Genomic DNA, 25631 nt, shown 5'->3' on the forward strand with positions numbered 1-25631 from the left:
TTTACTAGGATCCTTTTTCTGTGCCTTGTGCCTGTCTGCACATGGTTCAGTAAGATCATCTGCGGGTAGCCACAGCTGTGTTTTGATGTGTGGAAGGATGGGCCAGTGGTTAGGGCCTCTCCATAGCACGGAGCCACTCCCTGTTCAGCTCCCTGCTCTGCTACAGGCTTCCCTTGTGACCCAGCGTAAGTCACTTAGTTCTGCTGTGCTTCATATCTCCCATCTGCACCATAGGGATGCTCGCCCTGCCCCGCCTCGCTGGGTGTGCCATGGAAGGTTCTCAGGTGCTTAGATACTGTGGTGAGTGGGGCCGGTAAGGACAACAAGCCTTCCCATGGCTGGAGGTCCTACCTCTCCTTTGGTGCTGGAAGCTGCATAACTAGACCTGGATCAAGTCCAGTCTCTCTTATGAATAATTCAGACCTTGGATGTTAGTAGCTTCCTTGTGCACCAGCGTGCTCTCAGTGTGCGCCCAAACCACAGGGTGTCTGGTGCTCTGATTAGAACTGGGTATTAAAAAAAAAAGAAAGAAAGAAAGAAAGAAAAGGTCAGTGCTGGGGAATTGCAATTGGTTGCAAAGGGTTTAGAGAAAGGCCACAAGATCTGAGGTCTGCAAAACCTGCTTGTCAGTGAGAGACGTTTAAGGTGCTTGATCTGTTTAGCTTCTCCAAGAGCATGTTAAGAGGTGACTGCGTCACAGTGTACAAATACCAACAGAGGGAGAACTTTTCTGATACTAAAGGGCTCTTAAACCCAGCAGACAAAATCCTAACAAGATCCAGTGGCTGAAAGCTGAAGCTAGATACACTCAAACTAGAAATAAGTACGATTAACCATTGGAACAACTTTCCTGGCCATGGTGAATTCTTCATCTCTTGGGGCCTTTACATCAAGACGGGTCTTTCTCTAGCAGATCAGCTCTAGCTCAACCATGAGATGTTGGCTTCAATGCAGAATCAGTACGTGAGGTTCTCTGGTCTGAGTTCTGCAGGAGGTCAGACTAGCTGATCAGAACGAGACCCTTCTGGCACTAAATGCTATGAAATCCCAGCTCTGAAGAGGAGCTGGGGGACTAATGGATTTTTCAGTTTTCTGGCAATTCCAGAAAAAAAATGTTTTGACATTTTCGGCACATCAAAAAGTTGAAACAAAGAAATATTTTCAGATTGAACAAAATGTTTCGTCTCGATTCCAAGCATTTTGAAACAGCATTGAGAGAACTAAGGACATTTTAAATTAGGAGAAATTTCTAAATGAAAAGTCATTTTGGAGGGAAAAATGGAAGTGTTTCAATGAAACATTTCATTTTTTAAAAAAATGAAACAAATCATTGGGTGAAACCCACATGAATTCACAAAATGTTTTGGCATCTCCAAATCTACATTTCCCACCAAAAAAAGTTTCCTTGGAAAAGTTTCACCCTGCCCTATTCTGAAGATTCCATGAATACATTTTAGCTTCAAAATTTTATTGAAAATGAAAAGCAGCTTTTGCAGGCATCAGAAAACTCCTTTCACCTGGAACAAGACAGATTCCCAGCTGTGGCAAATGCAAGCAGGGTCTTGCTCCTACCCAAGGGAATGTCACTTTGGCCCACTTGCCGCACGAGTTGGCTGGCAGAGGAGGCCATCAGTTGCCACGCTAGAGCAAGCATCTGAAAAACTCTTCTTTTGCTCCCCATCTCCCTTGGCAGTTGGGCTTTTGGCTCCTGCTGATCTATGAAGAGCAATAAAATGCACATTCTAGTGCACTGAGAGGCAGAAAATACCTACATCAAAGTGAAATGGTGTTTGAATAAAAGGGCTTGTGGTGGCTTATCTGCTCCTGCTTCTATCTGCATTACTTTACTCACCCAAACTGACTCATGCTTTTTCAAGCCACAAAGCTCCTCAGCACTCAGATGAGAGGTTAAAAGAGATTTCCCTTCATCCTCGCCAGACTTCCAGCAAGAAATCAAACATGAGCCCTTCAGTGTGGTCCAATTACCTACACAACAAAGCACAGGTTATGGGATGTCATATGAGCAGCAGAACAAGTGATTTTAACCCTCATTCAGACCCAGAAAATCTCCCTAACTTGCAATGGCTTTGATCTACATCTCACCTGGTGGCATCTTCAAAGCCCCTCCTTGGTTCATAGCTGGGGTTTGATTTGGAAATGATTAGTCTGACTTGCTCGGCAACTGTAGTACCAGAATTGTGTGCACACACAACCAGGTGCTCTAAGCTCTTCCTGCATGGACCTCCAGTGCCCCAGTGTATTACAGTGGCTACTAGGGGCTCGGCTGGGGGTGGGGTCAGCTTCTCTGCTCCTCTTTCCCTCTGATCTCAGTTTGCCCTGTTCCATTCTTACACCGCACCACCCATCACCCTGGAATCTGCGGTTCCACCATTGAGGGCTGGTCACTGGTTCTGTCTCTTCTTGGTAATGAGCATGTTGTGAGCACTGGGGATGGATTCCCCAGAAGTGAAAGTCCTGGCAGTGCTTTCTCTGATGTCTCACCATTTCCCACGCGACCATGGGGCTGCCAGTCTCAGACTCAGCTGCATGATCCTAGCTTGCACTTTCCCCATCTCTGGTGTTACACACTCGCTGGCTCCATGGCTGTGTGATAGGGTGGCTCTCTCACATTTCGTTCTGCCTTTCATGGTTGTGGTCTTAGGGCTCATCCCTACCCCACTGGCCTGACCGGGAGCTTTGCCGTGGATGCTCTTTCTGAAGTTGGGGGTGCAGCTGCCAGAGGGACAAGAGGAAAAAGTAAATGGTTGCTCAGAAACCCCTTTTCATCCAAAGGATCGTTCCCCTTTAGGTGCCAGGAAAAGCTCTGGCCATGTACTCATGACAAAGCTAGAGTGTCCTTCTGGCTCGTACACCCCTTACAGCCAGGACCTCAGAACACGGTGCCCTTCAGCACTAGGCAGCACCAGTAGGAACTGGGTCTCTGTATCCATTCACTGGTAAAACTGGAGAGTTATTTCTGCCACCTCATCCCGGCCCATCCATCATCCATTCATCTCAGCTGTGATTTCACCTCTAGTCCCCCCGCACCCTGACTCACTCACATATTGCAGCTGAGAAGAAGCTTCAGGGTTACGTCACAGGCTTTTCCACTTTCCTTTGACATTTCAGACAAAGCTGAAAACAGCCATGTATCTTTGCATACAGAGTGGCCCTTCTCCTCCCAGTGGGTCGGGAGCCAGCCTTTCAGCTGAAGGCCCTGATTATTAAAGGAGGAGGTTTGGGGAAGGGTCAGTAAAGTGGTGATGGGCACCCCCCCCTGCAGAAATCTCAGAGATCTGCCATTGAAAACTCATCAAAGGGCCATTCTGCATGTCTGGCTTAAAATGAGGTTGCTATTCTGGACACACAATCATACTATTGAGTCTGCCAAGGCAGAATGAGGACTGACAATTGAGTAGTTCCCATTCCTTACCCCTTAGTAGACTAGTTAATAGATCAGTGGTCGGCAACCTTTCAGAAGTGCTGTGCTGAGTCTTCATTTAGTCACTCTAATTTAAGGTTTCACGTGCCAGTCATACATTTTAACGTTTTTAGAAGGTCTCTTTCTGTAAGTCTATAATATATAACTAAATTATTGTTGTATGTAAAGTAAATAAGGTTTTTAAAATGTTTAAGAAGCTTCATTTAAAATTAAATTAAAATGCAGAGCCCCTCACACTGGTGGCCAGGACCCGGGCAGCGTGAGTGACACTGAAAATCAGCTCGCGTGCCGCCTTCAGCACCCGTGCCATAGGTTGCCTACCCCTGTAATAGATCTGTAGTAGTCTTCAGCCAGATCTTTAACCCTTTAAAAGAAAATCATTATATCTATCGTGCATCACATAAAGCAATATCACTGGGGTGGAGTGAGGAGGCAGGAGGCGAGGAGGGGGTGAGGAGGTGAGCGGTGAATGGGGGGGTTGAGGAGGTGAGAGGTGAGCGGGGGGGTGAGGAGGCGAGAGATGACGGGGGTGAGGAAGCGAGAGGTGAGCGGGGGGGTGAGGAGGCGAGAGGTGAGCGGGGGGGGGAGGAGGTGAGAGGTGAGCAGCAGGTGGATGTGGGGGAGAGGAAGCGAGAGGTGAGCGGGGCGGTGAGGAGGTGAGAGATGAGCGGGGGTGAGGAGGCGAGAGGTGAGCGGGGGTGAGGAGGCAGGAGGCGAGGAGGGGGTGAGGAAGCGAGAGGTGAGCGGGGGGGTGAGGAGGCGAGAGGTGACGGGGGGTGAGGAGGCGAGAGGTGAGCGGGGGGTGAGGAGGCGAGAGGTGAGGGGGGGTGAGGAGGCGAGAGGCGAGGAGGGGGGGTGAGGAGGCAGGAGGCGGAGGGGTGAGGAGGCGAGAGGTGAGTGGGGTGAGGAGGCGAGAGGTGAGCGGGGTGAGGAGGCGAGAGGTGAGCGGGGTGAGGAGGCGAGAGGTGAGGGGGTGAGGAGGCGGGGGTGAGGAGGTGAACAGGGGTGGAGGAGGCCAGCAGCAGGTGCATGGGGTGAGGAGGCTGGGGTGAGGAGGTGAACAGGGGTGGAGTGAGGAGGCGAGAGGCAAGCCGGGGGTGAGGAGGCGAGTGGAGTGGTGAGGAGGCCAGCAGCAGGTGCATGGGGGGGTGAGGAGGCGGGGGGGGGTGAGGAGGTGAGCAGGGGTGGAGTGAGGAGGCGAGCAGCGGGTGCATGGGGGGGAGGAGGCGAGTGGCGGGGGGCCTGGCGGAGGGCTAAGGAGGCGAGCAGTGAGCCAGCAGCAGGGTGACGAGGCGGGCAGGGGGGTCTGGCTGCGAGCGGGGGAGTGAGGAGGGGAGCGGTGACCAACCAGCGAGCGGGAGCTCTCGCGGCGGGCAGGGGGGTGTCTGTGGCAGGGGAGTGAGGAGGTGAGCAGTGAGTGGGGGAGTGAGGAGGGACACAGGAGGCGAGCGGCGGGCAGGGGGTGAGGAGGTGAGCGGTGGGTGCCTGGGCAGCAGGTGGAGCTCCCCTTTGGGGAGGCTAGCCCCCAACTGCATCCCTTCTGCCTGTGCCCCTGGCAGCTGGTGCCCCAAGGCTGCCTGCGCCTGAAGCCACAAGTCCCCTGCCTGGAGAAGTCCCGAGTGCCCCCCCCTGTGGCCAGAGGAGCCCCGGGCTGGCCGAAGCCCTGAAACCAGCCCCCTCCCCACCTCTTCCAGAGGAGCTCCAGGCTGGCCAAAGCCCCGAGCTCCCCTGGGCCAGACGCAGCCGTGCCTCCGTTCCCCTCCCCTCTCCAGACCCAAGCCACCCAGATACGTTTTCTATTATTATTTGGACTTCTATTATGTCAAAGCATTTTTAAATTTACTTCAGAATTGTTATACAGACACCCGCTTCTACCAAAACAGGCAAAGAAACAATAATAAAAAAAGAGAAGCACGTGCAAAGCACCTTATTTGTGTTTCTATTCTGTTAGGTCAGTAAAGAATAGAGAGAACTGTGCATGATTCTTATTATTGAGTCTGCAAAAAAAACCCAGGCCTTACATAAAGGAATGCCAATGATTTGGACGTATAGATGTGCATATTACCTTTTTTAACTTTAGGAAAAATAAATAATTTTAGGAAAAAGTGTAAGTGCGGCCACCAGCAAGAGTTGGTGGCCGCACTCGGAGGCCACCAAAATATTTGTTGCGAGAACCTCATGTCTAGGGAGCCGTCGCAGTTATTTCAAGACTGGTTTGATTTTCCATTTTCCCTTAAATAAAACAAGAGCCTTATCTCATGGCTCTCAAAGCAGCTGTGCTCATGCCACTCCCACCCCAGCTCATCCCCCCACCCACTGCTGGCAACAAACCTAGGGCCACGCGCCAGGAACAATTCAGAACCAGAGTCAAGGTGGGATGTTGGCTTTGTACCCATAATGGACATGGGCAGCGTGTGACTCCTGCATTTGGGGAGGCTGGGAGCGAGCGCCAGAACCTTCCTAGAAGTGGGGAGGCCACATCTCCTGTTCCACCCTGAGGCCCTGCCCACACTCCACCCCTGCTCTGCCCCGAGGCCTGTCCCCACTTGGCCTCCTCCCCCAAGGCCCCTTTCCCTGCCACTCGTGCCTCTTTGCTCCCTTCCCCCACCCACTGCTCGCTCCTCTTTGCCCCAGAGGTCCTCTCTGCCCGCCAGGGTGGAAAGGCACAAATGGAAGGTGCGGGCGCATGGGGGGAAGAGGTGGGGCAGAGGTGGGAAGAGAAGCAGCAAATGTGGGGCCACAGGGAGGAGCGTGGGTGGGGCCAAGGCCCCAGTGGCTAGCAGCGGCGGTGGGCCAGCACAGCTCCAGAGGGAGAAGCACCGTGTCCTGTTTGGGGAGGCTTAGCCTCCCCTGGCGTCTTATCCCCACCACCCACGGTCATGGAGCTAGTCTAACCTGAGAGTGAGAAGTTGGTTCTATAATATATCTGCCTGACGTGCATCTCTGACACATTTGAGGTCATTGTTCCCTGTTAGGCGTACAGGGAAACTTTTAAAAAATCTGTTTTCATTAAGATCTCAGAAGGTTTTAACACCACCAGGTGTTTGCCAGCTCAGCCGCATTGCTCAGTTCTGGCAGGATCTCAAGTGTGAAGCAGCAGAAAAAGCAGAGAAGTTCTCAGGCTATGTCAGCACTTAGACACCACAGCACAGGGTGATTGGTCACCATGGCCCCAATCTGAGGTGCCCTGTCCCGGAGCAGTACAGGACCAGGGGAATGGCCAGTTAGGACAAAGGTAGCTATATAGCAACTTTGTACTCCCTTGGCCAGTGCCTCAGCTGGTATAAATCAGAGTTACATAACTGAGTTCACCTTGTTGTCCTGTATTCTGGGGTTGTTTGAGCATCTGTCCAGCCCACAGTGTAAATTACAGCAGCCTCAGGGCTGCTCTAGCTCATGCTGTAATTCCTATGGTCCTCCAACCACAGTGGCATAAAGGGGCCTAGGAGACCACACAGTGCAGTGGGTCAAGGGCACTGCATTTGATTAAGGTGGCTCTATTTGTATTTAACATCTGGCCTCAAATTTCAGTCCCACCCTCTAAATCCTGCCACTGCTGCCGGACGAGAGAATGGAAAATAAACATGAATGCAAATTGCTGGATAGACAGCAGAGGGCAGCGCTACCCCACAGAACAGGGCTAGCCATTGCCTCCAGGCTGTCCGGCTGGGACAACTTACAGAGAGCAGGGTGTGGTGGGAAGCCCGGATTTGGGAATGGGGACCCAGGTGTGAAAGACATCAATGGCTCCTAACAGGGTACTCTCTGGGGACAGGCCTCACCTGTGCCCGGGCAGAGATAGTGTTTCAGGCTCAAGAGATTTCCACCAGGGCTGCTAGAAAAATGGGAATTCTTCTCCAGGAACCATTTCAATCGAAACGGAATTTTCCCCTGGAATTTTCTGATTTTTCAGCTATAGATACAGAACTGAGTGTTCATTGTGAGTGGGGTGGAGCTGGAACAAAACCTTTTGGTTCTGAATCGCTCCCCCAAGAAATCTGAGCCTTTTGAGCCACACAGACATTTCCATGAAAAGCCAATGCTCATTGCAAACCCTTTTCCACATCCCGGGTGTATTTAATTCACATACTCACTAGAAAGCACAGCTCTAGTCTACCCAGGATATTTGTACAACCCCAATTACCATATATGTGAGCACCTCACAGTACCCCTGTGCGGCAGGGCAGGGCAGTTGTCTCCATTGTAGAGGAGAACTGACATCCAGCCGGGCTGAGTGACTTGGCCAAGGTCACGCAGGGAGTCTGTGGCTGAGCAGAGAATTGAACCCAAGTTTTCCACATCCTACATGAGCACCCAAACCCAGGGCTGTCCCTAGCCATTTGGGTCCCCTACACAGCCCCGCCCCCAGGGTCTGGGAAGTAGGAGCTGGGGGGGCACTTTTGGGGGCCCCACAGGCCCAGAGTGGCCTGGGGGATTAGCGGAGGGCTAGGAGCAGCCCACTCTGCTTCCCTCGCCCTGGCCCCAGCTGCCTCACTCAGGGGAAAAGGCTTGGGGGAAGGGATCCCCACCCCCCCTGCACTCACCGGCAGTGATGGGAAGTGGAGCAGCCTGGCCCCAGCCTGCTCCACTCTGCCAGCTGCCAGCTGTGGGGCTCCGCTTCCCACTGCTGGTGAGTGTATGTGGGGGGGAACCTTTCCCTAACCCCCCTCCCCCAGTGACACGGCTGGGGCCGCATTGCTCCACTTCCCACTGCCGGTGAGTGCAGGGTCACTGGGGGAAGAGGTGAAATGGGGGCGATCCGGGGGTTGAACAGGGGGGAAGGGTAAGAGGTGGGGGCGGAGGGAGTTTTCCGGGGCCCTACACCCCCCTAAGGACGGCCCTACCCCTTGCAGGGGGGACTGCCGGGGGATAGGGCTGGTCGCCGGGGCTGGTGCTGCCGCATGTGCAGCATGCAGCTGCCTAGGGCACTATGAAATTTCATGCCCCAAATTTCATGGTGCTCTACGCAACTGCTTATGCTGCATATGCCTAAGGATGCCCCTGCCCCAACCACTAGGCCACCCTTCCTCTTGCCGGGCATGTAAAACCCTGCCTGTCCCTGATTCTGAGGGTCTGGCTGCACTTTGAGCTGAAGGCGATTCCCAGCTCGAGGAGACAGGCCAGCACTAGCTCGGATTGAGCTGTAGTGTAGCTGCCCCCAGTCCGTACCTAGTGTCAGGTCGGGATGGGGTCACCCCAGGGCAATGAGCCGCCACCCTCTGTTTTTAGCTGCTAGTGTAACTCAGGCCTGCTTGGGGTGGCCCCCTGTCCCCCTCTAGTAGCAGCTAAACCAGCTAGACAGGGATGAGTCTGCTGCCGCCTGGGCCAAGGAAGATGTAGCCTGAAGCTCCTGCGTGAAGCTCCACAGGTCCCAGGTTTGATCCCCGCTGCAGGCTGGGGGTCTCTGCCAGCGCTACACTAGCTCGATAAGAACTAGCTCTGGTGCGTCTCCTCAAGCTGGGAATTCCCCACCAGCCCAAGTGCGGTTACACCCCAGGTGTCAGACTCATGCCTCGCTCCTGCACTGGCCTTTCCCCCCAGTGCCTCCTTTCTGCTGCTAGGGGCCGCTTCTGAGCAAACAGCCAAGGCTTCCTCATCCCCTTCTCACTGCTACCTCTGCTGGCTCCCTGACCCCCAAGCCCCTCAGTGCCATGCGTGGGGCAGCAAACGAGGGAGAGGCCTGCTCTGCAGCTTCCAGGGGCTCAGCAGCAGCACATTGCATCCCTGGGGGGGCCACTGTGGGGTGAGGGAGATCACCACAAATGGTGGGGGAGACTGGGCAGCCACTGGAAAGAGCCCAGAAGCTGACAAAGAATGAGCCCATGGGGGAAGGAAAGGAGAAGATGGGCTGCTGGGGAATAAGGTTGCTAACTTTCTAATCGCACAAACCCAAACACCATTGCCCCGCCCCTTCCCAAGGCCACACCTCCGCCCCCCACTCACTCCATCCCCACTCGCTCTCCCGCACCCTCACTCACTTTCACTGGGCTGGGGCAGGGGGTTGGGGTGCAGGAGGGGGTGAGGGCTCCAGTTGAGGGTGTGGACTCTCAGGTGGGGCCAGAAATGAGGGGTTCAGAGTGTGGGATGGGGCTCAGGGCTAGGGCAGGGGGTTGAGGCACAGGAGGGGGTTGAGGTGCAGGCTCCAGGTGGCACTTATCTCGGGTGGTGCCCCGAAGTGACCAGCATGTCCAGCTCCTAGGCTCAGGGGCGGCCAGGAGGCTCTGCGTGCTGCCCCTGCCTGCAGGCACCACCCCTGCAGCTCCCATTGGCTGTGGTTCCTGGCCAATGGGAGCTGTGGAGTCGGGGCTTGGGGCAGGGGCAGCAGGCAGAGCCTCTCTGGCTGTCCCTGCACCTAGGAACTCAACATGCCAGTCACTTCCAGGAGCCGTGCAGAGCCAGGGCAGGTAGGGAGCCTGCCACCCTCACTGCACCGCCAACTGGACTTTTTGCAGCCTATTAAAATCTCCTGGATTGCTTTGAATAGTCACCAGATGGATGCCGATTCCAGTAGACTCCTGGCCAATCTGTGAGGGTTGGCAACCCTACGGGGGAACCAAAGCTGGAGACTGAAGGTCTGTGGAGAGGGACTTGCTGGGGACCAGGATCAGGCCCAGGGAGCTGGTAAAAATCCTAATTGCTCCGGGAAAAGCTTTGTATGCGTAGCTGAGAAACCCCCCGCCCCCAGCTGGTCTCCAGGCAGCGCTGCAGAGCTTCTCCTGCACAGCCCCAGCAGCTCCTGGCATCCAGCTAAACCAGGGAGTGATACAAAATATGGGAAATTCCAGACCGTGAGCCCTGCTAAGGCTCACTACGGCCGCTAACCTCACTGCAAGAGAAGCTGCAGAACTAAATCCAGCTGTAAGAAAACAAGCCACGAACATTAAAAACGATGGAAAGTGCAAGCTCAGGCAAGATGAGCTATCGGAGCCCAGCCTTACCCCATCACCTACACCACTGGACAGAACCATTCCCACTGGGCGGCTTTCCCTCCGCCCTGGGACAAAGCCCAGGCACTGCAAAGTGTCAACAACGCTTTCTCCAGGCTTCCAGCTTTCTCCTGAGGGCTCCATGAGCCCTGTAATGCCTTTCTCCCAGTCCTACAAAAATACACAAAATGTGGCTTTTTGTACAATTATAACCAACCTGCAACATCAAGGCTACGTTAACATTCAAAACTAGCTAGCTGGGGTTATCTGCAATACCCATAATCGAACAGGAACGTTCTCCTACTGAGCAAAATAATTCCACGTACCGATCATTAGAGGCAAATCTAATGGCTGAACACAGCTTAAACATAACCCACCTCACACCCGCTCATCAGAACGTCATTTACATTAAAAACAGGAGGTATTCATTTTGTAATGGCCCAGACACTTTGATACTGCCATGCAAATAACATGCATCCACACTGAATTATCCACTTCTCAAATGTTACAGGGCCCAGAGTAACTCCCATCACTGGCAAAAGGAAGACTGCCATTGACTTGAATGGACCAGGCCCTAGTACAGTGACACAAATCCAGAGAGAGAGCTAATATGTTCTGGGTCACTAAGATTGTGTGTGCGTGCGTGTGTGTGTGTGTGTTACCTTGGCTTGGGAGTTCCAGCATTATTATTGGACCTGGTCAACAGATTTTGAAATTTGAACTTTCAAAATTCACACAATAAGTTGAGCTAGAATGTTCCCAGGATAACGTTTCCGTTTCTCAGCCCGCTACAGAGTGAGTTGAAATGGTCTGAACCTCAACATTTCAAATTTTGAAAAAAAAAATCTCAAAATTTTCAAAAATCTTTTCTTCCTTTCCCCCTCCAGCCGGCTCAAATTATTATTAAAGATCTTCTAGTGGACGTGCTTAGTGGGGAGAAGATGAGACAGAGAGGAAATGAACCACATGGGACAGCTGTTAGTCATATCCCTTAATGTGCTACTGGAAGGTGCTCCACTCATGCAGGGATGAGGGTGGTACAAGAACCCGAATAGAACAGACGTGGAGGCCTTTGCCACAAGAGCTAATAAGGAATCTCCCCCCAACCACAGGCAGAACATCTGTTCCCTCCAAGATGGCTGTCCCAAAGAAGGGAGGAAAAGAGAAGTTGGAGGAGGAAGAAGGGGAAATGAATATGTTACACTATGAGAAATACTTCAAAGGATAGATAGATAGATAGATAGATAGATAGAGGGAGTGGATGGGGATAGATAGATAGATAGAGTGAGTGAGTGAGTGAGTTATGTTTCTAATTTCTGTGTGTTTTGGTAGGGGTTTGCCTGCCTGTGTGATTTCTTTCTGGTGTGAATGGGAATGTCCTCACTTTCCATGGGGCAGGACGACGCTCTGGAGGAGGAAGCTGTGTTCATTCTAGCCCAGGCCCCAGAGTGGAAGAGAGAACCTGCCTGCGCTCCAAGCTCTGCTGCAGAATGTAGGGCACCTCCATGGACTGGCCATCAATCATTTAACGCAATGAATTTTTCATGTGTAAGAATCTTTTTAAGTAACAAGCCCCAGTGTAGAGCGACTAGCAAGTGCTGATTATTCATTTAGAACCTGCTGCACTGGAGTCCAGAGGAGCTTTCGCAATTTGTCTCACTGTAGTGTGCTCAGGGTGGGGTCCCCTCGTCACGAGCAGAGATCAGTCTTCAAAAATGCAACTCATCCAGGCCTCGCCCCCAGAGAGATGAATTGTCACCCCACACTTCCCCCTTCCCACCCTGGAGCCGTTAGCTGTGACCAGGGCAAGGCTTTGGTCATGGTGCATTTTGCCAAGAATCACAAACTGGTCATGGCAAATTTTCTAAATCTCCAGAATTAGTCGCAGGCGCTCTGTGAGCTCTGGAGCAAAGCAAAGCCAGCCGCCCTGCTGCAGGGGTAGGGAGCCCAGGGCTGTCTCTCTACACAGCCCAGTGGTGGGGACACAAACCTAAATGGAAGACCAGGGCTTTGGTCTCATTTGTCAGTCAGGACCAAAGCACTGTGGGCTCTGGCTATTCTCCGAACCCAGGCGACACCAACACGTCTCATGAGTATGAATGTGAATCTCACATGCCGCAATTGTTTCCTGTTCAGACGACTGGAAGGGTCTGGTCTCAGGTGCTACTGGGGAATAACAGCTGGCAAACCCTGACTTTGCCTGGTGGCCCCTTGAGCTGCCACAGGCCGATTCAGAGCGGCTTGCTGGGCTGATTGTATTGTTGGTGCTTTGTCAGACCCTGGAACTTGGCGGATTCCCTTATGGAGACATGTGAGGGGCGCAGTCCCCCTCTGAGACCATTGAGGGTGCCCTGGCCATTCAAGACCTCATTCTCCTGGTTTGCTGGCCTATGCCAGCCACTCTTTAACTCCCTGTCACATTCTGTCCCAGGGCCTAGCAATGTGGGGTTCAGAAAGCCCAGTCCCCTCCCGTGAAGGAATCCTCGTAGCCGCTCCCTACAATCTCACCCCGTCCTGTGGGGTGACCTGTCAATGGACAGTATGGGTCTGCTAGGCACAATTCTATATTCATTTATTATAATTTCAACAGATAGAATCAATGTTCATATTAAGCATTTGTTCTAGTTTTATTGATGTAAATTTTCAAAATTATGAGTAGGTCAGACAACAGGGCTTAAAACAATGATTATTTAATGCTGGGATTAATTTATAAGGAAAAAAGTGCCGGGGCTCAAGTGATTTTAAAAAAAATGTCATTACTGATGCAGCAAGCCCAGAGTTTCTGGGGCTATGATACCAGATGACAGAACAAGGAGCAATGGTCTCAAGTTGCAGTGGGGGAGGTTTAGGTTGGATATAAGGAAAAACTTTTTCACTAGGAGGGTGGTGAAGCACTGGAATGGGTTCCCTAGGGAGGTGGTTTTTCCTTAGAGGTTTTTAAGGTCAGGCTTGACAAAGCCCTGGCTGGGATGATTTAGTTGGGGTTGGTCCTGCTTTGAGCAGGGGGTTGGACTAGATACCTCCTGAGGTCCCTTCCAACAGTGATATTCTATGATTCTATGAACCGCCAAGCCCAGAGGTGCCGGGGCTATGAACCGCCAAGCCCAGAGGTTCTGGGGCTATGAATCACCAAGCCCAGAGGCCCTGGCAAGCCCTGGCACAAATTAAGCACTGATTTAATGTCAGTAAATACTGAGATTCAAAAAGTTAAAGCCCTGTAACCACTAAAACACAGAACATGGCAAAATGCACAAAGTAAATATCCTTAAATCAAACTTTCCTAAGTTCTCAAGCAGCATTTTCCTTACTTTGCCTCTCTGCACGTTTCAATTATTATCAATGGAACTATTTTTGGTGGGTTTGTGTGTGTACGGAGAAAACAACATTTACCGATCCCAAGCTAGTGCTGCCAAGCCTAAGTATGAGGGACCTTCTCTGTGAGTCTAGCTACTCCTGGGATGGAAACCAAAAGACCCTTCTACTGTGCCAAAGAGCCGGCTAACCCGGGATCCGCTGCTTTGTTCTGTGGGCCTCAAACTGGCTGCAGCCCTGTAGAGCTCCTGGCACGCTCTCCTCCTCGTGGGCAGGAGCAGAGCCAGACTGGGCCTGCCCTCCTGCCCCCTGTGCCAGTCACACAGACGGGGCTCGGAAAGCCCATGGCAATGTCATGGTTCTTTATACAGTGAGTCCTATTGGAGTCACCCCTGAAGCCAGGCACCGAATAGCCTCAGTCACCTGATGGGGATTTCTCCACCTGCTGTCGGCAAGCAGCATGTGGCCCCTCCTCAGAGACACAGGCCTGGCCACAGGGCACATGCCCCCGTGTCCACGGTAGCGTCTTCCACTCAGGGCAGATCTTCCACCACTGCAGGATGCTGCAGATCATCTCCCCACCCAGGCCCCATGGCAAGAACACACCACACTGATATCGTGTGCTCTGCACTGGCTCCTTCTCCACTCCCAGATTCCCTTCAGGTGCCTGGGACCTGGCTAGCTCTCTGCCTGCAGCCTCCAAGAGTGCTTCTCTCCCCCAGGATACCAGCACTGTCACCCACCAATGTCTTGGGAGCCAGGGAAGGGCACTTCCGACAGACAGTTCTAGACAGCCGGGCACCCTGCCATAGGGCTCACGTCCCTCCTCCTCTAGAGAAAAACACGGGGCACACCTCTTGGCAAAGCCCCCTCACCACAGCGAGAACAACCAGGAGCCACTCCCCCCTCTAAAATATCTCCCCTCCCACCTTCCGTGCACTACTCCCCAAGCTGCGGGAAGCATGGCCTTACCAGTAGGTAGCAGACAGCAGTGAGTGGCTATTGCCATGCTGTATGGGGCACCTAGATGCTATTGTGATGGACACTTGCCCTCTGTCAGATCTCCATGCAGTAAGTGAAGGATCGAGAGATCTGGAGACCAATACAAATCTGCAGACTTTGGGATTGTCGGAGGCATTCCATGCCAGCTGTGTTGTCGGTAATCCCATTCCGTGGATGAGCCGTCTGCTTTACCATGAAGCCATGGAACATTGTCCTACACTCCCCTTACCGGAAAAACTGGAGTTAAGGCAACACCAGGGAATCTCAAAGAATCATAACTCTGCCCACCCAATGCTCCCCTGCAGGCATCATCCATGCAGGGAAGTTCTGTCTATGGTGAGTACAGAGGTGAAAGTAAGCAGGTATGGGCTGGTACGGAGGACCGGTAAGAAAAGGAGACTGGCTGAGGGAGGGAGAAGCCTGCCCCCTGCATAAGAAATTCAGCTGAACAAATTCAGCTGTTCCCTGAGTGGTTCAGCCCTCGGGGTTAGGAGTGGTTTCTGGCATCCTTGTTAATTTCACTCACAGTAGCTGGGGGGAGTGGGGAGGGTGTGTTTGACCATAGCAGGGGCAGTCCTTGTCTGCCCCTGGGATGAGGGGATCTTGTCTCCAGTACTAATATACACAACAAATACAAGCATTTGGCTTCACCGCTTAAATCCAGAGCTAATAAAAGCAGGTGGAAGGGGAAAACTCACTGTCACATTGGTTTCTCGTCTCCTCCCTCCCGCTCCTCCAGCCAGGCTGCAGACAAGGCTCTGTATTCCTCCCGCCCCACCCCCAGCAGGGGTTCTCCTCTAGGCTCTAGCTTGCAGTAGGGAGACCGGCTGAGATGCCTGCTGCTGCTGCCTGCATAAGAACAGTGTGTGACCATGGCAGGGGCAGTTCTTTTCTGCCCTCGAGATGAGGGGATCTCCTATAAACAAAAAACACAATCAAAATCAGGAACCATTTCCAAGTTCAAATCTATCCCATTCCCTCCCCAGCAGAGGATCATGGTTGTGATGTCCAAACTGCTTGCAGATCCTCTTTGAAATGTTACTGAACCGCGCAGGGGACAGCTGAGTTTAAACTGTTCTTATGCAGGAGGCAGGCTTCTCCCTCCCTCAGCCAGTCTCCTTGCTCCTGCTGCAACCTGGAGGGAAGCCCCTGCAGCTGCTGCTCAGTGCCAGGCAGGGAGAAAGCATGGAGCCTAGTGTCCATAGCCTGGCTGGAGGAGGAGGGAAGACACGGAGAAAAATGTGACAGTGAGTTTTCACTTTTCCAGGTTTATTCCAATAGTAAAGTTTTATTACAGACAGTACTGGTAGTAGTAATAGTAGCTTTATTTTCTCTATCCATGTCATGCAATGGGAGGGATCCATGAAGTACATAGGAGAGGTGGGTTGCTTGCGATTGGACTATATGGGTAAGAAATGTAAATTACTTTCACCCCTGCCCAAACCCCAGGGCTCCCAGCCGCCTCTACAGCTGGTAGCTCCGGGGGTGATTTAAAGGGCCCAGCTCCTAGCTTCAACTGAATCCCTGAGCCCTTTAAATCCTGATTTAAAAGCCCCGGGATTTAAAGGCCCCACCTCTTCCGATAGAGGCCATGCCTCTTCTGGTTGAGGCCCCTCCCCTCCCCCTCCGGGAGTACCGGCAAGTCCTTTAAGTTACTTTCACCCCGGGTGAGTATCACAGAATCACTTGTACAACCAGTCTGACTGTCAAACCGCAGCAATACACATTAGCTCATTCATCCCCATGAGGTATTAGCCCCACTCTAACAACGGAGAAACAGGTTAAGTGAGCTGTGCAGGAGGCAGCGTGGCCTAGTGGTGTGGGAAGGCCTCTGATTTAATCCCAACGGTCTCACTTGGTGGCCTTGGGCCAATCCCATTGCCTCCCTGGCTTCACTTTCCCCATCAGAAAACATGGTTAAAATTAGAGCTGGTTGGGGAAAAAATTTCATGAAGAACCTTTCAACTTTTTGTTGACAAACTGGAAGCCTTTGGGGCAAAAACTAAACCCTGGGGTCCAGCTAATGCGCTTTCAGGTTTGGACCCAAAAGGTTTCTGATTTTCAACGAATATTCAAAATTTTCTGCAGACACTTTTCATGAAAATTTCATTTAATGGGAAACCCAGTTTTCCACCAAAAAACAGAGAAAATTCTCGCCCATCCCTCATAAAGCATCTTTCCAGCCGGTGGGAGAGTTGTGACCCTTGCGTCAGGTTTGCACAGCACTCTGGACACAAGGTGCGGTGTCCGTGCAATGCAGTCAAGCCAAATCACATGGTGGAGTTGGGAACACAACTCAAGAGTCCCTGACTGCCAGCCCTTGCCTCAACCCGCGGGCTCCTCTCTGTCTCAGGGTCTGAAGGGCCAATGGACTTGAGAGTTCGCTGCCAATCCTAGGTGCCTTCAGGTCTAAGAGAGGTTGGTTCTAAGGTTTGCGAGAGCCTGGTGAATCCTTCCCAAATCTAAACACCCTGAGATCTTGACGGGCTGCCTCCCGACCTGAAATAAAACCAATCAAGGCATTGGGAGGTTAATGGGGTTGGCCTGTGCACACTGAAGGACAAAGTCCTTTGTGCTAAATCTATAGGAAGGACACGCTGGTCAGGAAAGAGAGTAGATTAATGCAGTGGAGCTTCAAACCCCATGATTCCAGCTGCATCACAGAGATAAAAGTGTAATGGACGGTTCTCCACTTCAGGAAGGAGAGTCTGAATAATTCAGATGAACAGCAAGGTGGAAGTGAATGTGTGGAGAGCTGGGGGCTCCCTGGAAGGAAGCCGAGATGAAAGGAACAGCATTGCTACAATATTCACAGTGCTCAGAAGGCAAAGGCAGAAGTGCCTGGAATAAGGTTTATTGCATCAGCTGTTCTCTGGAGACCTCTCTGCCTAGAGTTTCTGCAAAGCTGAGGCTGCCATGAGGGAGGTAGGGAGACTTGCCTGGGCACCAGGGCTGATTATGAAAAATGCAGAGAAAAGTTAGTGCAGAGAAAAGAATATTATGGGATGGGACTTGAGAGTGTGCCTTGCATGAATTTGGAAAGCTGCATTATAGGGGCCACTGGTTCTAACCCAGAATAGTTCCAATTGCACGATGGTTTCCGTTCCAAGTCCCCAGTTTCATTCACTCTTAACTTTATAAAACTTTCACTTCTCAGGCTGCAATTTTCCAGACTTAGTTTGGGAAAGCAGGAGCAGAAACGGTTAAAAACAGAATAAATAAAAACTGCTTCTGAACAGGCCTGCAGCTGAGACGCCTGCGGTTTGGATGCTGGTGTTTGGCTTGGAAGTAGCCCTCACCGAGCGGTAGCACACAGCTTTGTTCTGGAGCAAATTGCCTTTGAGCCGACTGAGCAATGAGTGAATTCAGATCCCTACTGACCATGCTCAGTGCATTTTTGCCACCCCGGTAAGGGCATCTAGGGAAGGACAGTGAAGTTTGCTGTATAATGATCTGGCTAATCACCTATCTGGCTGAATAGGGGAGGGTAATGGGGCTGAGGGAGGGTATTGTGTGGACCCTATAAGTTGTGCAGAGTCTCATCCCCCATGTGAGGAGTGGGAGGCCCTGTGCAGTTTGAAACTGTCAGAACGAACCTGGTCTGAGAGGCTTTGCCAGTGGCCCTGTGAGGGCGGGTAGCTACCAAGGAGATGAATGGTGTCCCTCCCCTCTGTCGTGCCGCAGCTCCCGTCACTCCCATTTCCGCTCACTGCTTACAGCAGGGCTGGGCGACGGGCAGCCCGGGGACCATGTCAGGCCTGCTAGGGCGCAGCCAGGAGTGGGCCACACCCCACCCAGTTAGCACCCAGGCCCACCCAAATCTGAGCCTGAGCTGGGCCGGCTCTGCCAGGGCCCAGGGTGAGGGAAGGGTGACAGGCTCTGCCAGCGCAGTGCAGAGGATGGTGAAAGGGGGTGAGAGGCAGCTATGCCCAGGTGCCTGCTGGAGTAAGGGCAAGAGTTGGCAGCTGGCTCGTTCCTGGGTGGCCCAGTTAGCCGGTGCCCGGGGGTTACCAAACGGGGGCTGGGGTGGTGTCAGCAGGCACAGGCTTGTCTGCCTTCCTGGAGAACATGGAGCTGGACCCGGACAGGCAGCATATGTGACGCAGTGCGGCATGGTGGTGTCGCTGTGGGACTCGCTGCTCTGGCACATGCTCTCGTAGCAGCAGCTGGCAAGCTGCCATGGGACAGCAAAAGCTGTTTCTTCCTTGACTGCTGTGGCTTCCACTTCCACTATATCCTGAAGCCTCTAAGAAAACAATCTGTACCGCGAAGGGGCTTGGTTGGATGCGTGGCCTTCTGCTACCTGAATCTTGCTCTCTAGCTCACAGGATCCAACCCTTGGAGATATCCTAGTCCCATTGACATCAACAGCAAAACTCCCCTTAGAATCACAGAATTATAGAATCATGGAAGATTAGGGTTGGAAGAGACCTCAGGAGGTCATCTAGTCCAACCCCCTGCTCAAAGCAGGACCAACCCCAACTAAATCATCCCAGCCAGGGCTTTGTTAGGCTTGACCTTAAAAACCTCAAAGGATGAAGATTCCACCACCTCCCTAGGGAACTCATTCCAGTGCTTCACCATCCTCCTAGTGAAAGTGTTTCCTAATATTCAACCTAGACCTCCCCCTCTGCAACGTGAGACCATTGCTCCTTGTTCTGTCATCTGCCACCACTGAGAAAAGCCGAGCTCCATCGTCTTTGGAACCCCCCTTCAGGAAGTTGAAAGCAGCTATCAAATCCCCCCTCACTCTTCTCTTCTGCAGACTAAACAATCCCAGTTCCCTCAGCCTCTCCTCTTAAGTCGTGTGCCCTGGCCCCCTAATAATTTTCGCTGCCTTCCGCTGGACTCTCTCCAATTTGTCCACATCCCTTCTGTAGCGGAGAGACCAAAACTGGATGCAACCCTCCAGATGTGGCCTCACCAGTGCCGAATAGAGGGGAATAATCACTTCTCTCGATCTGCTGGCAATGCTCCTACTAATACAGCCCAATATGCCACTGGCCTTCTTGGCAACAAGGGCACACTGCTGACTCATATCCAGCTTCTCGTCCACGGAAATCCCCAGGTCCTTTTCTGCAGAACTGCTGCTTAGCCAGTCGGCCCCCAGCCTGTAGCAGTGCATGGGATTCTTCCTTCCTAAGTGCAGGACTTGTCCTTGTTGAATCTCATCAGATTTCTTTTGGCCCAATCCTCTAATTTGTCTAGGTCACTCTGGACCCTATCTCTACCCTCCTTGACTTCAGCAGGGCCAAGCTTTCATCCCTCAAGTTTAAAAGTTTAGGGGGGAGGGATAGCTCAGTATTTGAGCATTGGCCTGCTAAACCCAGGGTTGTGAGTTCAATCCTTGAGGGAACCACTTAGGGATCTGGGGCAAAATCAGTACTTGGTCCTGCTAGTGAAGGCAGGGGGCTGGACTCAATGACCTTTCAAGGTCCCTTCCAGTTCTAGGAGATAGGTATACCTCCAATTATAAATAAATAAATAAAAATATCTTGGGAGGGCAGTGCGAGTGTCCAGAAAGAAATGGTGTCTTCCCCCAAGCCCTGGGCATTCTGCTCTCCTAGGGTTAGGCGTTCAAATGCCTTCCTAGAGACGGACCCTCCAGCTGCCCCCAGACACAGCACGTAGTGCGCTGCCTGCAGCCACCGAGAGCAGGGACTCCTGCAGCCATCCCCCATCGTTGCGTCCATGTCACATCCTGTAGATATCCAGGGGGAAGGTCCCTGGGAATTGATGCTCTCTGAGAAGTTTGGTCCAGTCTGGCTGTTGAGCTCAGATCCGTCCGTTGCTGCCTGAGGACTCTGCACTGTGCGGTGATTCAGCCGCGCTAACTGGGACGAGCCTGGCGCCGTAGAAGCAGTGGCTAGGAAAGAGCCTCTGTCCCCACGTGAATCGCCCTGGTGATGGTTTGCTGCTGCCTCTGCCAAAGCTGCCCAGCTAAGCAACTGCTGCTCCCCAGGCTCACCTGGTCTGTCGGTCCCAGCGCTCAGCAGTGCTTCCCCGTGCTGCCTGCAGCAGTTCGCAGATGGTGCTGGATAGCAAAAAGCTGCTGAATCCTGAGGGATCATGGGAGTTTGTTGCCGAGTCCCACAGTACCCTAAGATACCTGCAGGTACCCACAATCCACTGCAAAAAGCACCCGGAATGCCCAGAGCCTAGCAGCAGCCCTTTGCCCCCTAGGATTCCCACCCCACGCACTGCGCCGTGTCCCGGCTGGAGAGTAAGCAGTGTGGGGCTGGCACTTCAGGTTTGGTGTGTCTGTACCATTATCCAAGTATCAAGCAGACCAGGTCGACCTTCCCGTGTGGGCCAAGCCCCAGCCTGCAGGATGCCGTGAAGACATCTGAGGAGTCGCAGCAAACGTTAGATCTCAATCCGGGCAAGTCCAACAAATTAAACCAGTGAGCAGCCCTCTGAGTGCTACTGCCAGGCCTTGGGGAGGGGCCTGGTAGCTTCTGGGCCTGCAGTGGGGCCCTCTCTGAGATGGCTGGAGAGTGGAGCCGTTCTCTCTGGGTCTCTCCCCTGGACGTAGAGGCTGGAGCCAAGTTGAGATGGTGACCACTGGCACAAGTACAGATCTTGGCCAGGGTGCAAACTCGTGGTGTTAGTAGCACCAGGGAAAAGCCAGCTAATTTCCTCCTGCCACTGAGAGAAGCAGAGGGAGAGGAGCTGGAAGAATGTGACCAACACGAAGGGACCTGGAAGCAGGGGCGGCTCCAGGCACCAGCACGCCAAGCGCATGCCTGGGGCGGCAAGCCACGGGGGCGCTAGGCCGGTCGCCGCGAGGGCGGCAGGCAGGTTGCCTTTGGGGGCTTGCCTGCGGAGGGTCTGCTGGTCCCGCGGCTTTGGCAGACCTCCCGCAGGAGTGCCGCCGAATCCACGGGACCGGGGACCTCCCGCAGGCTGCCGCCGAATCCACGGGACCGGGGACCTCCCGCAGGCAAGCCGCAGAAGGCAGCCTGCCTGCCGTGCTTGGGGCGGCAAAATACCTAGAGCCGCCCCTGCCTGGAAGGGTGGGGCTGGAGCTGGCTGTCCCGGGGGTGAAGGGTAGGGGAGAACCCCAAAGGAACCTGACGCAGTTTTGGGGGCTGACACTTGGGCGTCTCTACATGTCTTTACACTAGGCAAAAAGATATTGCACCAACCATTGGTGTCATTGCTTTGAGCATGCAGTGACTGTGCAGTGCCTGTACATTGTCTGTGCAATGCCATGCAGTGCCTGAGCAGTGCCTGAGCAGTGCATGTGCACTCACACACCTCTGCCAGCTGGGGCATTTCCCAGAGCTGACTGGGCTGTAGCCTGTTGGCGGCATCGGCTGCACGCCCTGGTGCTGCCTCTAACAGCTCAGTGGGAGGGAAAATGCAAGCACTGGTCCTGGACTGGATCAGCTGGTCCTTCCGCTAGCACCCTGCCTGCAGGGCCTCCCCTTGGAATTGACCCCCAGAACCCTGTCCCCAGCAACAATCTTGGGCACTGTGGACTGGCTGGTTCCAGAGACCTGGACTCCTCTGACCAAGCAGTGTGGCCATGTGGCCACTGGTAGCTCCTGCCAACGGACCCATGGGAGCTGGGGCAGGGCAGGCCGCAGTGGCTCTCCCTGGGGCAGGAGGCTGGCAGAGAGCCCCTGTCCCCGGGCAGGGCATAGCATTGCTTTGGTGTGGTGCTGGGGGCCGGCCTGGGGGTTCTCTCGGGGTGGGATGTTGCTTGTCATGGGATGAGAGGGCAGGTTCTATCATGGCTCAGTAACTGGTTCAAAGACAGGAAACAAAGGGTCGGAATAAATGGTCAGTTTTCAGAATGGAGCGAGGTAAATAGTGGTGTCCCCCAGGCAGAGCCGTAACTAGCTATTTTTGTGCCCAAGGCAAGAATCTAAAATTGCGCCCTCCCCCCTCCATATAAGAAGAAACGGCACCAATAGGGTGACCAGATCACAGCACTAGAATAGGACCCGCCCCCTCCCCGCTCAGCCCCACCATCACACCCCTCTCCCCCCCAGCCCCCCCGCTGGCTTGCTGCGTCCCTCCTAGTCAGTCCCCCACCCACCACTCGCCTCCTTTCACCTTCTCCCTCCCCTGCCAGAAGCCCCCATGCCCGCCCCTAGAGCCCCTGCTGGCTCACAGCTCGCCACTGTGCCCACCCACCACTTGCCCCTTCCCCTCCCCTCCCTCTCCCCCCCAAGTATAAAGCCTCATTCAAAGCCCCAGGGGTCACTATATTACTGCACACAGCAGGCAGTCAATGCAGTTGTAGATAAATCTCTGCATTATGCATTTTTGTATAACTTTTATATGACTTTGTATTAAACCTTGGTAATATGTTATAGCAGGCCCCTGAGGTAGTGTAATTAAGGTAAAAGAAAAATGTCTTTTTGCTAGGAGTAGAATAAGATCTTCCCCCACTTGGTAATCAGTTGCCCTGTTGAATGACTGAGGTGGGACTGAGGAAGGCAGCACCTCCAGACAGCTGCAACCCCTGGAGAGGGGCTGGGAGCTGGACCAAGGACAATCAGACTTGTCAGTGGGCTGGCTAGAGAAGCGCAGACACACTGACGGCCTCAGGGTTAGGAGCAAGCCCCTTCCTATGGGAACACCCTCTGTGCAGCATTGGGACAACCCCCAGCCCAGAGAAAAGCAGAAAAAAGGACCAACAGAGACAGTCCCAGATTTTGAATCTGGGAGATTTGTCCCCCTCCAGCCACCGACTCGCCGCTCACCTCCTCACCACTCCCCCCCAGTATAAAGCCTCACTCAGAGACCCAGGGGTCACTATATTACTGCACACAACAGTCAATCACTGCAGTACCAAAAATTAAAATACTGAAAATGGATGCCCCCCTCCATCCTCCAACTCGCCACTCGCCTCCTCAACCCTCCTCCCCAGGTATCGGGGCGGCAGGTTTGTAGAAATTTTGGTGGTGCCCAGAACACACAGAGCCCACCCCCATCCCCCCTCCCCCCAAACTCTGCCCCCCACCTCCTAAGGCTTTGCGAGAGAGTTTGGGTTGGGGGAGGAGGTCTGGGGTGCAGGCCCTGGGTTGGGGCAGGGGATTGGGGTGTAGGACAGTTGAAAAGTTGGGCTCTGGGTTGGAGTCTGGGGTGCAGGTTCTGGGAGGGAGTTTGGGTGCTGGGTGGAGGTTCCGGGCTGGGGCATGGGGTGGGGTGCAGGATGGGTGGAGGGGTGCAGGACAGAGTTGGGGGGCCGGAGAGGGGGTGTGGGCTCTGGGAGGGGGTGGTGGGTGCTGGGGGGAGGGGACTGCCATCACATGTGGCTTCCTTCCTCCCTTGCTGCCCCTGGCCATAGCCTCCCTGGGGGTGGGGGATGGGGCTGCCCCTTGCCCAGTTTGCAGGAGTGGTGGCTGGAGAGGGGGGGATCACAGGGTCAAACACTCACCAAAGCCTCAGCAGCTGCTCAGGTGAGTGAGGTCCCCTGGCTGCAGATGATCCGGCCTGTCTCCCACCGGAAGCCCCCTCGGTGTCTCCTCCAGGCGGGTGCCGGGGGAGGCAAGGGCTGCAAAGCACATGTGTGCCTCCTCCCCCCACCCCCTCCGGATGTGCAGCAGCTGGCGTCCTGCTGGCGTCCTGTTGCCATCGGCAGCAGCAGCTTTCGTTCAGGCAGGGACGATCTGGGGCTTTTCTGCACCCCTCAGCTTTGCGTGCCCGAGGCAAGTGCCTCACTCGCCTCGTCCTTGTTACGGCGCTGCCCCCAGGGGTCTGTACTGGGCCCAGTCCTAGTCAACATATTCATAAATGAGCTGGGAAAAGGGGTAAACAGTGAGGTGGCAAAATCTGCAGATGATACAAAACTACTCAAGATAGTTAAGTCCCAGGCAGACTGCGAAGAGCTACAAAAGGATCTCTCAGCACTGAGTGACTGGGCAACTAAATGGCAGATGAAATTCAATGTTGATAAATGCAAAGTAATGAACATTGGAAAACATAACCCCAACTATACATATACAATGATAGGGTCTAAATTAGCTGTTACCCCTCAAGAAAGATCTTGGAGTCATGGTGGAGAGTTCTCTGAAATCATCCACTCAATGGGCAGCAGCAGTCACAAAAGTGAACAGAATGTTGGGAATCATTAAGAAAGGGATAGATAACAAGACAGAAAATATCATGTTGCCTCTGTATAAATCCATGGTACACCCACACCTTGAATACTGCATGCGGATGTGGTCGCCCCATCTCAAAAAAGATATATTGGACTTGAAAAAGGTTCAGAAAAGGACAACAAAAATGATGAGGGGTATGGAATGGCTTCCGTATGAGGAGAGATTAATGAGACTGGGACTTTTCAGCTTGGAAAAGAGACGACTAAGGGGGGATATGATTGAGGTCTATAAAATCATCACTGGTGTGGAGAAAGTAAACAAGGAAGTGTTATTTACTCCTTCTCATAACACGTGAACTAGGTGTCATCAAATGAAATTAATAGGTAGCAGGTTTAAAACAAACAAAGGAAGTATTTTTTCACACAACTCAGTCAACCTGTGGAACTCTTTGCCAGAGGATGTTGTGAAGGCCAAGACTATAACAGGGTTCAAAAAGGAACTAGGTAAGTTCATGGAGGATAGATCCATCAATGGCTATGAGCCAGGATGGGCAGGGATGGTGTCCTTAGCCTCTGTTTACCAGAAGCTGGGACTGAGCGACGGGATGGATCACTTGGTGATTCCCTGTTCTGTTCACTCCCTCTGGGGCACCTGGCATTGGCCACTGTCAGGAGACAGGACACTGGGCTAGATGGACCTTTGGTCTGACCCAGTGTGGCTGTTCTTATGTTCTGTTCTTGTGTGTGTTGTTTATTTGCTGGGAGCCCTCTGGCACTAGCTGGAATTGCTGTCCTGGTAGCAGGGAGCAATTCCAACGCAGCCTGACCTCTGCTCGCTCATTTAAGGGAGTTGCCTCCAGTAGAAGGTCAGTGCCCTGAAGTGGCCCACACA

At 53.1% G+C, this 25631-nt stretch overlaps 1 long non-coding RNA gene across 2 annotated transcripts; it reads right to left on the reverse strand.

The window, feature by feature from the left end:
- Positions 1-422: 422 nt before the first annotated feature.
- Positions 423-24143, reverse strand: LOC120391886. Of its 2 annotated transcripts, XR_005591515.1 has the most exons (4): positions 24077-24143; positions 2503-2733; positions 1853-1986; positions 423-506 (listed from the first exon to the last, which is right to left on the reverse strand). It is a non-coding gene; the product is annotated as an uncharacterized LOC120391886 (long non-coding RNA). The 2 variants fall into 2 exon arrangements; XR_005591514.1 differs by lacking the exon at positions 423-506 and having other exon boundaries at positions 1683-1986.
- Positions 24144-25631: the final 1488 nt, after the last annotated feature.

Source organism: Mauremys reevesii, linkage group 26 (genome assembly GCF_016161935.1).
Source record: "Mauremys reevesii isolate NIE-2019 linkage group 26, ASM1616193v1, whole genome shotgun sequence".
In the NCBI taxonomy this organism is placed as follows: domain Eukaryota; kingdom Metazoa; phylum Chordata; order Testudines; family Geoemydidae; genus Mauremys; species Mauremys reevesii.